This window comes from Herpailurus yagouaroundi, unplaced genomic scaffold, assembly GCF_014898765.1.
Source record: "Herpailurus yagouaroundi ecotype Mexico unplaced genomic scaffold, PumYag 142, whole genome shotgun sequence".
Classification (NCBI taxonomy): Eukaryota; Metazoa; Chordata; class Mammalia; order Carnivora; family Felidae; genus Herpailurus; species Herpailurus yagouaroundi.
In genome coordinates, this window is record NW_024412397.1 from 58,078,066 (window position 1) to 58,090,396 (window position 12,331).

General features: G+C 44.6%; 1 long non-coding RNA gene across 1 annotated transcript; it reads right to left on the reverse strand.

The window, feature by feature from the left end:
- Positions 1 to 7,630: 7,630 nt before the first annotated feature.
- LOC121032670 (uncharacterized) lies at positions 7,631 to 9,349 on the reverse strand. The gene is made up of 2 exons (XR_005791423.1): positions 9,250 to 9,349; positions 7,631 to 8,075 (listed from the first exon to the last, which is right to left on the reverse strand). It is a non-coding gene; the product is annotated as an uncharacterized LOC121032670 (long non-coding RNA).
- Between the last annotated feature and the right edge of the window lie 2,982 nt (positions 9,350 to 12,331).

The window sequence follows — 12,331 nt, forward strand, 5'->3', positions numbered from 1 at the left end:
TCCAGACACAAACACTTCAAGTATTGCTATTCGAGTCTGCACCACATGGTTCACGAATAATCCTAAGGTGACTCTACCTCCTGGTGTCGCTGGTTTACAGCTGATGTTGGGGCATGATTGCACACGGTGCGTGTTCCCATCTTGGCCTCTGCAACTCCAGGATCCCATCAGCACCACTGATATCAGGGGCCCCGTTTGCATGACCATATCGCCTGTAGTCATACCTGGCCTGCAAATGAGAGCAACTCTAGAGCTTTCCGCAGATGCAAGCACTCCCTTCATACTTCTCAATGCCATGGTGAAGGGAGTGTCTTCCGACCCTCCTGCGGTAGCTGTGGGTATGGGCTGATGTGCAGCTCACATGTGGTAAATCCAGTTCCAAATTCCTATCTCTCTAAATCCTTGGATTCCCTCTTCTGCATTATGCCAGGGATACTCTGGCATCTCAACTTCATTAAATGTAGGCCACTGTTGAGTCCCAGCTTCAGTTCACCAAAGAAGTCCATTGTTACAGCCACCTCCAAAGGCAGGAACCAACACATGAAATCCAAAAACCAGTAAATGTGCCGATAGCACTGGGTCTGTTTCTGTCTGCTGTTATATTCCTCCCTGCCTAGCCTACTGTCCTTGGAATGCACTCTCACATTTATTCCTCAGGTTTCCATGGATATACATTAGAAGAGTATTGCAATCCTTTTGGCGTATAACCTATTTCTCCCTGGGCCATACTATGTGCCATACAGCTTACTAGCATTGCATCTCCCATTACTAAACACACAGTAATTTGTATAGGAAAAGTTTAATATAAAGAATTAGTCACAGGAGACTAGGACAACGGGAATTGGTGAGAGTTAAGGAAAATTCCAAAGAACTGCAGAATTGCAGGTATTTGGTGCAGCCCTGACCCTAAAGCTGAGATACAGCACCCAGGAAAGAGACATAGCCTCTCACGTCCCAGGCTTGAGTTCCAGGCCTCCTTGAAGGAAAGGATGTGGCAGTGGTTCACTGATGTCTGAGCAAGCAATCACTGTGGTGCCATGTCAATGGAACTTGCTGGAATTCTGCACATGCTGGGGGAAGCTGTCCATGAGGAGCTGTTTTGCCTCAGAACTTTGCTACATGCTGGGAGGGGATTCTTTAGGGCAGCCACACACAGAGAGGTGACTCCCCGGTGACACTCAACTACACAGTTGCTCAAGGCAACTTGGGGGAAGTTGCTGGCCACTGGGCATTGCTGGCCACCATGTGCCACTGACCCAGCTTCTGGAGAAATTCCATGTGCAAAACCCTGGAGAGGACACACCTCCTCCCCCAGTGTCCCTCCAGCGTTATGTACTGACAAAGCATCACCGCACCGCAGCTGACTAAGGAGAAACATTCACAAGGTTCACCTGTATTCTAGAAAAGCAGGCAGGGAAGGATGGATTTGAAGACAAGTTTCAATAAACTGAGAAATGGAACAATCACTTTCACACTTGCAAGAGTCCTAGTTTAGACAGTAAATTTTGTTATTACCCTGATCTTATTATTATTATTATTATTTCTTACAAATAATGTCTTATAAATGTAACGAGTAAATTGTATGCATGCTCTTCTGTCCTTCCGTGAATGGGCTTACAGAATCTCACAAGCCCTATAGCCCAACATTTTAGGGGTAATACCTTCTGTCTGCATCTGTTTGATTCTTTGCCTCATAATTTATTGAGTTACAATCTTGCCTAAGCTCATCAGAAGGAGAGGTGAATCTACTAATAGAAGGGGAGGTGAATCTACTGTTAGAATACTGTGTCATTTTGGTCTCAGAGTGCCTCAGAGAAAAGAGTTGGAACCTCGTGCATGCTCACTAATCAATGTTTACCTTTTACAGCTTAGTTTTGCTTACCATAGGGTCCAGTGTCATCAAATCTTCCAGATTTAAAAAAAAATTTTTTTTAACGTTTATCTATTTTTGAGACAGAGAGAGACAGAGCATAACGGGAGAGGGTCAGAGAGAGAGGGAGACACAGAATCCAAAACAGTCTCCAGGCTCTGAGCCATCAGCACAGAGCCCGACACGGGGCTCAAACTCACGGACCACGAGATCATGACCTGAGCCGAAGTCAGATGCTTAACCCACTGAGCCACCCAGGCACCCCAAATCTTCCAGATTTTAAAGAAACACCACAAAGCTGGATTTTTGTGCGTATCTCCAAGTTGGTAAACACTGGCAAGTGAATTCAGCCCATGTTGTTAGCTGAATAAAATCCACATCGGTATAACCACGTGTAGTTTACTTAACCTCTCTGTGGTTCCATTTCTTTATCCGTCAGATGAGGCTAATAATAATACTACTTCATAGGGCTCTTATGACAAACATGAGTATATATTTAACATTCAACAGGGACTAGGCAATGATAAGCACTATGTGCGTTGACAATTAAAAAATAAATACGCACATCTCCGCCAGTCGCATATCCAGGAGTTGCCCACTTTTGACCTGTCCTTCCCAGGTTTCCATGTTGCTCATTCACATCGTTCCGTCAGCCTGACCTAGCTGATCTATGGAGGGGGCAGAAGAAAGACTTGCGATAAAAAATACAGTGAAGGAAGTGACTTTTCCAATGAGCTGGAAAAGTGTACACACGGGAAGGAATCTTCAGAACTCACTCTTCCCAACATGACTGCCTTCTCTTCCCTTCTGTTGTTCCTCTGTCACGAGGCTAAACGCAAATATGTGCACTGCCACGGCCAGACACTCAGAGTTGACTCAGTCCAGTTCTGGGCACAGGGTAGGTGCTCAATGAAAGTGTTGACTTATCTGGACGTAGTAAACACATATGCTCATGCGAACTCAAATGCCAGATGCTTCATCTGGAAACCGTCTTCCCCTGGTAGAAATGTCGGCACAACCCTTTGGCATTAAAGCCCCAGAAATCAGTTTAGTATTTCTATTTGAGCCTGGCCCACTGGTTAAAACCTTGAAGCTCTAATCAAGGCTTTTAATCTTTCCTCCATAGCAGCCGGAGTGGTTACCTTAGGAACAGAAAGGTCGGAACCTTGAGCACAGGCAGAAGACTGTGGCTTCTTTAGAAGCCTTATTACTTCTCCCTTTTCTCATTCCTTTTGTCTCTGATAACTGAAGAAAGGTAGAAAGAGGTGAGAGAGAGAAAAAGCAGATTTGCTACAAGGACGCTTGGTATTAGTGAAGAAAGGAATTATCAGAGGAGGCAGGACATCTCTGAGCAAGGCTTTTGGGTCTTCTTAAAAAAAGGTTTGTTTATTTATTGAGAGAGAGAGAGAGAGAACGAACGTAGAAAAAGGGTAGAGGGAGAGGGAGAGAGAGAGAATCCCAAGCAGGCTCCATGCTGTCAGAGCAGAGTCTGACATGGGGCTCGATCTCATGACCTGAGAGATCATGAGCTGAGCTGAAATCAAGAGTGAGATGTTTAACCAATTGAGCCACTCAGGCGCCCCAAGGCTTTTGGCTCTTAACAAGATGGGTAGGCAGTAGGACTAGTCAACCTCTTGGGGGAAGCCATGCATGGAGTGGCTCCATCGTCTCAAAGCCTTTGTGTGCTCACACGGGTATAGCTGTGATATGGGCAGTGGTCACCAGAAGACTAGAATACCTGCTATGTCTTCTCCATCTTCCCATGGGGTGACTCCACCCCACCCCCCATGCCCCAGGATTGTAGGCAGTTTTCCTCCGGGCACTGTTTCAGGCCCCAAATTATGCATAACATTTTGAGCCAATGACTTTCTCCGCTAACATATTTGGTAGCAAACAGAAATACAGGTCTCACTTCTCATCTTCATACTCAATAGTCAATCCTTAAATGCTTGCACAGCACTCCTGAACCAGAGGCAAAGTCAATCAAAAGGGGTTTTGGCTAGGGACAGGGAGGGATCTCTTATGAAAGGGAGGCCTTTTCCTAAAAACCTTCCTGCCACCACTGACCCCCAATCTTGAAAGGACCCAAGAAGCCTTTTATTCACAAGACACAACTGGCCTTCTAGTTCCAGATCCTCAGAGGAAAAGTGATCATTTCCCGGAAAGGAAAGGATCCCTGAAATTCAGTCCCTCCAATGCGTTAATAATGCAAATCCAGTGGGACCATTTCATTCACGTTGGAGAAAATTCCCAGGAGAAAGCATTCATAATATCAAATTTTAACTCAGTGTCAACTCTACAAAGCATGTTGATTCAAAGCCTGGATTTTAAGTCAGTCTGCCTGGAGTTGCATGATGGCTCTACCACGTTTTAATAGTGAATAAACTTCCCTCTTCTATACCTTGGTCCCTTATCTTTGGAATAAAGACATTAGTAGTACCTCCAATATAAGATTCTGGTGATAATTACACGAAACAACAGACATACAAACATAAGCTTAGGGCAGTGCCTGGCACACAGCAGGTGCTCCTTAAGTGTTGCCTATCGCTATTGTTGCTGCCACAGCTCCCATTTTGTATTTTTTATTTGAGTAAGGTGAACTGGTTTGCATAGAGCATAAAACTGTGGGTCTATATAGAGGTATTGGCTTGAGCAGCAAAATATGGAGTTTAAAGTAAAATAGAAAAGATAGAGGAAAGGGACCTATAATACCGTTGAAAACCCCTGAACTGGATTCAAAAAGATGCATGCATGTTTTTAGAGAACAAATATGTTGACTGGGTGCTTAAAACTGGGAATTTCAAGCTATGCTGGGAATGAAAAGATGAACAAAATGCAGGGTCTGCTTCCCTCCAGAAGCTCATCACCTCATGTGGAGATTCACGGGTAAATGGGCCATTAAAGCACAGCACAATATGCCATTGCTATTATGTGGTATAAAATGGGAGGTGCCAGCTTGTGAACAATGATATCTCAGCTCCTTTCAGGTTGGGGGCGGTGCTCAGCTGTAGGAGGGCATCAGGGAAAGTTCTCACTTGTAGGAAGTTCCTCCCTCTATCTCTAAGTCTATGATGGATTTTATCTCTGGTTCAGGAATGCTGTGTAAGCATTGTATGAGCAGTATCCTGGAAAGGTATTTTGAACAATCTTTGAGCAGAAGGAGCTTCTTAAAGGAAATGGCATCTAAGCCACAAATCGAAGGTGAATTTGAATTAGGCGTAGAGTGGGGAAGATTTTTCTGGGCAGGGAAAGAAATCTATGCAGATGGCCAACAAGAGACAGGGTGGTTTAAGGAAATGTGAGTGGTTCAATATGGTCAGGTGGTTGGAGCTGCAAGGATTAATAAGAAGAATCAGACCACCAAGGGTCTCCTTTTTTTTTTTTTTTTAATTAAAAAATTTTTTTTTAATTTGAGAGAGAGAGAATGCATGAGCAGGAGAAAGGGGCAGAGGGAGACAGAGAATCTTAAGCAGACTCCACACTCAGCACAGAGCCTGACATGGGACTCTATCCCACGACCCTGGGATCATGAGCTGAGCCGAAATCGAGTGGTTACTCAGCAGACTGAGCCCTCGAGGTGCCCTCCACCAAGGGTCTTCTAAGCCATGTCATATAGCTTGACTCTTGTTTGAAAGTGGTAGGGACCCAACGAAGGTGGTGTGACATTTAAATGTCACTTTATTGCTCTGGGAGAATGGATGTGAGGCGCCAGACGGAGGCCTCCTGCAGCAGTCCAGGTTAGCGGAGAATGGTAGCCTGCCACATGGTGATGGAGTCAGAATGGAGAATGATGGAGTGATCTGAGAGGATGTTTATAAGGCAGAACCAAAAAGACCTGGCAACTTAATGGAGATGGACTGGGAGCAAAGGAAAACGAAGGGCTAAGGCAGGCAGCCTTAGGTAGCCTTGGCAGATGAGCAGATGGCTTTCTCAAATAAGGAAAAAGAAAGAACAGACTTGGAGGGAAACAATATGGGTTTCGAGGATGTTCTACAAGCGCTTATGGACATCCAAAGAGAGATGAGCCATTGGATATATGACTCTGAAGTGCGAGAGTTCTGAGAAATCACACACACACACACACACACACACACACACACACACACGGCTTTGTTCCCATGGCTCCATGAAATGTTGTCATCAAGGCCATTGGGAAAAATCAGTTGGGATTTCGATTGTTGGGTGAGTACCTCTTCCTTCCAAAACCACTTCTTCAAAGGGACTATGGTGGTCCAGAGGATGGATAGTCTTTCTCAGGGATCCGGTTTCTTATCCCCATACCCATCTGATGGACAGCCCCATAGTTCGTAAAGCTATCATCCCACAACTAGTCACCGTTCAAAGCAGAGAACTGCCCTTCTGGGACAGGATGGGGACACCACCAGTGCCCAGTGGTGACGCGTTCCAGCAGTAGGTGACCCCACGTGGGACAGACCCCCCCCCCAGTCCTGGCCGCTCCTTCTTTGTCTTTAAGGGATGAATCAGCTCCAGTAGGGCTCCCCGTACGATCCCCCATAACTGCAGCCCGGGCTGATTAGCTTCCTCAGCCAGCATTAAAGCATGTTAAATGTTTGAGGGCATGATCTCTTTGCTGCTTAAAGCTCACTCCCACCAAGCACGCTCCAGGAGTCCAGGGGAAAAAGAAGTCCCTTGCCATCCACCAGATGTGTTTATTGCAGGAGGAAGAGAAGCCTAAGCAATTCTCCCCAAGTGGTCAGAATCTTAACAAGGGTGGTAATTCCCTTCACATTCGGATCCGGCATTAACCGCATCCATAAACTAAATCTAAAAACAGCAGAAATATAATAAAAAGATATTTATGGAGGCAATGTATGAGAGGTAATAGTGAAGAGACTCCCTCCCCCTCGTCAGTCCCAGAGCTCTGTGGTCCTGAATAACTGGCAACCCTCCATCCTCGTAAACTCCAAGCACTGCTGACTTCCCAGCACATGGCCTGCTCCTCCGGGCCGTGGGTTCCTCACAGAAAGGCCCAGCATGCATTCATTGCATTGAAACAGAAAATGAAAGAGGTCTTTTGCTTTCGTCCTAAAGCAGAAAGCTGCCCCGAGTTTATGGGAAATTACCATTGTTGTGGGTGTTCTAAAGTTTTCATTTAATTAAAGAGCAAAAATTTCAGATCTGCTCATGGGGCGGGGGGGGGGGGGGGGGGCGCGGAGGCCATCCCCATGCCAAAAGGACGGCCACCTGCTGTGAGGCATGCAAAGCCAGAGGCTTGGAGGTGAGGGTGTTGTCTGGGGGGCAGCAATGGTTTCCGAACGAAATCCTGGAGAACAGTTGATGGTGAGGAAGGGCAGGGCGCTGGCAGAAGTGCGGGAGAAAGGAACACAATGCTTTACGTTCAAATGACACCTTTTGTTCCAGATTTCAAAGCTCTGCACGTTATCAATGAAACCTGGAGCATCATCCGAGGTCAGCATCCTCACCCCATTTCACAGATGGGCATGGAGGCCCTGTGAGTGACAAGAGCAGCCACACCAGCAGGAGAGCTCTGAATAGAACAGCTCCTCCCCCTCCCCGGACGCAGACTGCTTCCCTCTCTTCTGAGTGAGTTGGAGCCCAAACCTCAGACTGGAACAGGAGCAAAGTCAACTCAGCCTTTCCTCCCTTCCCTGCTTCGGAGGGGGCTGGGGCTCACCCCAGGGCTCCTGCTTCTGCTGGGCTGAAGGGGTCCTTGGAACCAGACCTCGGAGAGTCAGGGCTGCCATCTGCTCTTTGTGGACATTTAATATCTCGGGGTGATTTCCGCAAAGAACAGTTTATTCCAGGCCCAGGCTGGATGCTCCTTTTACAGATGTGCAGGGGCTGTGTGCTCTCTGTGTTCCTGGCCATTACCCTCCCACCCTCGAAGAGACTCGGATGAGAAGCAGATCAGGTGGCTTCTGTGGGTCGGTGGCTTAGAAATGATGAGGGGGTGGCCGAAACACAAAGTAGGATCCTCATCTTGAATCCCGCACCGGCGCCAGCTGGTAATTTGCTTCTGTGGAACTTTGGTTTCAGAGAGGATGATTCCATTTGAAAAGGACTTGGTGTTTTCCCATCGTGCTGATGAAATTGACTTCCCTGGATGGTAGGAGGCCTGCAAATTTGAAAACAGGAAAGCATTTTGCTTTGCTGCAATTCACTTTTTGGTTAAATAGTATTCAAAGAGGTAGGGAGTTAAAACTCATTTTGTCATTTTCCAGTCCTGAGGGAAAAAAGAAAAGAAAGAAAGGGGTAGCAAAATATGTAAAATAATGCAATAGTAAGAGCCCAAATGCTGGTCTTGGCTACCTCCCATTTCCTAAGGAAACTTCAAGCAGCCACTTAATAAACCCAGAGTCTAAAATAGACTCTGATTTTGACACTGTCAATTTGTGTGGAAAGTGATGAGAAACAGAAATCATAGCAAAGCTATTAGGGCAGTAATTATAGAAACATTTGAAGTTCTGTAAGAATGATTCAGAAGCCCTGTAAGGAGTCTTGGGCGGCTGTCCACTGCCGTGCTGGAGGCTGTTGGATCATCAGTGTTTTTCCCTCTTTCTCTTTTGTTTTCCAAACGTAGAGGTCAAATGCAGAGCAGCAAAGCAGGCAAAAAAACACATGTTTCAGTTTGGGGTGGGGGGGATCCTATCCCCTGTTTGTCTCTCTCCTTCCTGCCCCCCCTTTGTCGATTTCCCTCTTACTCTCTGTAAATTTTACCTCCCCCTCCCACCTTTCAGTCATTCCTGTCTTCAGATATTTGCCTTTCTTCTTGATTTACTAACATAGTATATATCTCAGCTTTTCTCTGGACTGATGATGTTCTGGCTAAATAAAATAGATATAGATGTAGATAGAGATAGAGATATATAGATTGATATATCTATAACTATATATAGATTGATATATCTATAACTATAATATCTATTGATATAGATATCTATAGATCTATAGATATATAGTGATATAGATAAGTATATATAGATTGATATATCTATAACTATAATATCTATATCAATAGATCTATATCTATAGTTATCTATATCTATAACTATATCTATAGATCTATATCTATAGAGATCTATAGATCTATATATCTATAGGTCTATATCTATCTATAGATATATCTATAACTATAATACCTATATCTATAGATCTATATCTATATTGATATAGATACTATAGTTATAGATATATCAATCTATATATCTATATCTCTATATCAATGTATACTGGGATGTTATGATGTCCCTCTAAAGCCAGCAGAATTTTTCTCCATCTTAGAAGATATAGAGACATATAGGGAGAAACGCATCTGCAGACTGCTGCCACATCAGGGAGCATCACTTCAAGGAGATTTCAGCTGTGATAAAATCGCAAAACAATAACACTGTGTGGACCTTGCCTCCCAAGCTGTTATAACCTGAAGAACAGAGGCAACGACAACAAAGCTGCTGGGCTCCTTCACGACCACCACACACTGGACTCTCCAAACGATGCGTCTGGAATGAAATGAATTAACAAGTAAATAGGAAGGCTGAGGATGGTGGGAGGGATTGAGAATGAAAGCTTCCAAAGGCATATCTACACTTGGTTGAGACTCTTGGTCTCGAGATAGGACATGATGCTTCTGCACGAAGATCTTTCACAGAATAGCAGTGTCTGTGATGCACATGTAGATGAGAAGGGCCTGATGGAAACAGTTCCAGGACCTTGTCAAGCCTCTAGGAGAGGAATTCGCAGACTGTGCCCTTAGTTTGGGCATGCCACAAATAATCTCCGGGACAAAGATTCAAGTGCAATTAGCTTATCTGGGATGGTACCCAGGAAGCACCTATAGGACAAGGAAGCAGGACAGAAAGGAAAGGTAGCAAACAGGGGGCAACGTAGTTCCCACAGTGGGTGCCTTGGACTCCACCTTGCTGTGGAAATGCGGGAACCAGGGTAGAAAATGCACTTCTAGGGGCGCCTAGGTGGCTCAGTCGGTTGAGCTCTGGCTTCGGCTCAGGTCATGATCTCACAGTTCATGGGTTCGAGCCACACATCAGGCTCTGCGCTGATAGCGCAGAGCCTGGAGCCTGCTTCAGAGTCTGTGTCTCCCTCTGTCTCTCTGCCCCTCCCCTGCTTGTGCTCTGCCTCTGTCTCTCCAAAATAAATAAACGTTAAAAAAAAATTTTTTTAATAAAAAAAAGAAAGAAAGAAAATGCACTTGTGGATGTACCCAATAGGATACAAGGGCTCCAAGGACATATGTATCCCATGACACTTTGGCTTCTATTCTGGATGAACAAAGGTCACCCTGGAGGTCAGTGAATGCCTTTAGGACAAGATGTGTAGCTGCAGGCAGCTGGAAGCCCCGCCCACCCAAGTTTTGAGGGCAGTAGGTGTGGGCGGGGCACTCACTGGCAGCCCTGCCACAGCCTGAGATGGTCCCTCGTAATTTCTAATTTCTTTGTTACAACAACTTATTAAATAAAATCTAGAGTCACGTGGCTCTTTGGTTGGCAATGATTGTAAATGGTGATCCCAAATTATGGAGATGGGGAATACTCAGAATTTAGAAGATTTAGTCGCTGGGGAGACTCGGTGGCTCAGTCAGCGAAACTTCCGACTTTGACTTAGGTCATGATCTCACGGTTGGTGAGTTCAAGCCCCGAGTCAGGCTCTCTGCTGCCAGCACAGAGCCTGCTTCACTTCCTCTGTCCACCTCTCTCTCTGTCCCTCCCCTACTTGCACTCTCACTCTCTCAATAAATAAATAATAATTAAATTAATTAATTAATTAAAAAAAAAAAGATTTAGTGGTTGAATGGTCCATGGAGGGGAGAGCCTCACCTGAGAGGGGCTTTGAGTATAAGTGTTCCTGTTCCTGTGCATTATTCCATAGGTCCTACAGAAAAAGAGCCACTTACCAATTGCGTGTACATTCATTCTTGTGCATCCCTTTCTTCTCAGCACACTTTGAACCGGTATTTGGCGAATAGTTAAGTGTACCCAATAAATGATTGGTAAGTGAATCAATGAATGAGTACTGATTCATATCTCTCTAATGAAAAGCCTAGTCCTTGACAATTTGGCAGTGACTTACCTGGAGATTTATGGTAATTTGGTATAACCAGGGTGACATAGGATAGCAACAACCATTAGCATTGGGCTATTATGTCCATCAGTCATGAGGACAAGCCTATGAGGGTGGGGGTAATGTTGACCTTGCTCACCATTGACTTTCTAGGGTCTTGCAATCAGGTTTGTTGGATGAAATGAATGAATGAATGAATGAACAACCGATGTGAAGTCACAGGATGGTTTGGTTGCCAAGAGTGCAGATGTGGGAGTTAGGTTGCCTGGGTTCAAATCCCACCTCTGTCCCTTCCTAGCTCCATGATTTTGAGCAGAGTATTTAAATTCTTAGCGCCTTACTTTCCCCTTCTATAAATGAAGTCAACTGTAGTATCTATCCCACAGGACTGTTGTAAGGATTAAATTATTTAATGCATTTAAAGCATTTAGAACAGTGTCTAGAGAATAGTGAGCCTCATAAGAAGTTGGCTGTTATTATGGAAGACCAGAGTCTCCTGAACACCAAGAATTATTTTCCCAAAAATGAAAATATGACCAATGTGGCCATTGCCTTAATAAATTCTAAGTCCTACTTTTATCGTCTGCAGAACTTTGAGATTTCAGAGCAGAACCCTAGGCAAATGAGTTTCTGCAACTTCAAAACATTTGAAAAATGCAACCCTTATCAAAATCCCAATGACTTTTTTTCAGAAATAGGAAAAATCCATTCCAAAAGTCATACAAATTTTAAGGGACCCTGAGTAGCCAAGACAATTTTGAAAAAGAACAAAGTTGGGGGCCTCACATTTCCTGATTTTAAAACTTATTACAAGCTTACAGTAATCAAAACTGTGTGGTGCTGGCATAAAGACAGACAGTCCAATGGAATAAAATGGAGAGCCCAGAAATAAACCCTTTCATATATGGTCAAATGATTTTTGAGGAAGGTGTCATTCAATGGGGGAAAGGATGGTCTTTTCAAGAAATGCTTTTGGAAAAACTAGATATCCACATGTAGAAGAACAAAGTTGGTCCCTTACCTTATGCCATATATAAAAATTAACTCAAAATGGATAAAAGACCTAAACATGAGAGTTAAGTTATAAAACTCTTAGAAGAAAATGTAGGAGAAAAGCTTCAAATATTGAATTTCACAGTCATTTCTTGGATATGACACCAAAAGCACAGTCAACAAAAGTAAAATGTAATACATTGGACTATATCTAAATTAAGAACATCTCATGTTAAGAACATCTCATGCCTCGGGGCGCCTGGGTGGTGCAGTCGGTTGAGCGTCCGACTTCAGCCAGGTCACGATCTTGCGGTCCGTGAGTTCGAGCCCCGCGTCAGGCTCTGGGCTGATGGCTCAGAGCCTGGAGCCTGTTTCCGATTCTGTGTCTCCCTCTCTCTCTGACCCTCCCCT